The following is a 1804-nucleotide window of genomic DNA, read 5'->3' on the forward strand; positions in this document are numbered from 1 at the left end:
AAAAGCTAATGTCTGTGGATTCTCTGGAGCAAACTTTCTCCCGGGTGACATGAAGTAATAATGATTAGATGAATTTGTTCACCTCAGTAGAACCTATGCTTGAATTTGTCACACTTAAGGAATTGGACAAAGAGATAAAAATAATAAAAACTCCATGCCATGATGACATTTCTTCCATTGCATACAAGCATCTCCTCAGAAAGGCCATAAGGTTGCTTGTCAGTGTATTCAACAGCTGTTTACATCTAGAATACTTCCTGAATACATGGAAACTTGCAGAAGTAATCATGTTGCACAAGGCGGGGGGGGGGGATAAAAAACTTGGAGAGAGCTACCAACCGATAAGCTTTCTCCCTATAACGGAATACTCTTGGAAAAATGCATTAAGAGACGTATGCCATTTGTTGCAGAAGCTAAACCAGTTTATCAATTTGGTTTTACGGAACCCCAATCATTGCTGTTCAAAAGTGTTTTTGAAATCCGTGGAAAGGCCCTCCTTCTGTGTGGTGCCATCTTTTCATACTCTAATAGAATATTGTTACTGGTTCCTCGCCAGACCGTTGGCAATTCACCCGGTCGCCGGGTACCTGGGGCTCAATGGAGATTTTTTCCCGTGGCCGCTTCGTCTCCAAAAATGAAATAATCGGGCGCCACACTGTTTTTATATATTTTTTTCCTTCTTTTAGGAAAACAGTGAAACCCTCAGGGTGAAATAACAAGATAAATTAAAAAAAAAATAAAAACACGACAAGAAAGTAAAATATCAATGTCCTCTGTATTGTGAATAAAAAAAAAAAGAAATAAAACCTCTTCAAAATTAAAACAAAAAACAAAACTGTCCAGAAACCAATCTTATAATATAAATTCACTAATTTCGTGGTCCGCTTGACCAATTTATATATTACAATTAATTAAGGTTTTTAGTTGAGATAAAAAAGGAAAAATGGCAAAAAGGAGGGAAAATTCAAAAGGTGGGGTTGAGATGGGAAGTTGGTGTCCGAGTGGATCGAGGTCACGATAGCTCAAGTGGTAGAGCAGCTATCTAGCCGAAGGTCGTGGGTTCGAATCCCGCTCGTGCCATTAACTTTTTTATCTCAACTAAAAACCTTAATTAATTGTCTTATAATATAAATTAAAAGCTTGAACCTCGTGTACGTTGTTTTCCTTCTCGTTCCAGAGCAGTTCTCCCCTCGCACACGCGAACCCTCTACTCCACGGCGATGAGAAAAAGTCCCAAAATAATTAAATAAAACACTATCACTTTCCTTTTTTGCCCGGCTCGTCCACACCGACCAGTCTCAGCTCGAGTCCTCCTTGTTCACGCCGTTCGGGCCCCACTCCTTGCCAGCATACCTGCTGAATTGCCACCCGCACGTCTTCAGCCTCTTCCAGGCCTCGCTCAACCTTGCCGATGGCACCCTCATCTCTGCCAGAGTCTGGTCACCCCAGTGTAAAAAAAAGTTTTTTTTCCTCTCATTTTCGCTTGTAACAATATGCTTCACATTTACTAGTACAGGGTGAATATTCTTGTTAATGAGGCCTGGTGTGGCCTCTTCTATTATAATTTTAATTAATTATTCTTTTTATCTAACCAGGAGTTGGACTTAAAAAAAGTCCCGATAGCTCAAACAGTTAGAGCAGCTGAACGTCGTGAGTTCAAATCTTGCTCATGACACTAGCTTTTTCATCTCTCCCAAGACCTTAGATAAAAAGTACAACTAATTAAATTAATTTATACGGTCAATTATGACTACTAGATACATATATTATAATCAATATTCAATATAAAAAATAAATAATTAAG

The sequence above is a fragment of the Cimex lectularius genome, unplaced genomic scaffold, assembly GCF_000648675.2.
Source record: "Cimex lectularius strain Harlan isolate CLEC.00 unplaced genomic scaffold, Clec_2.1 scaffold237, whole genome shotgun sequence".
NCBI classification, from domain to species: Eukaryota; Metazoa; Arthropoda; class Insecta; order Hemiptera; family Cimicidae; genus Cimex; species Cimex lectularius.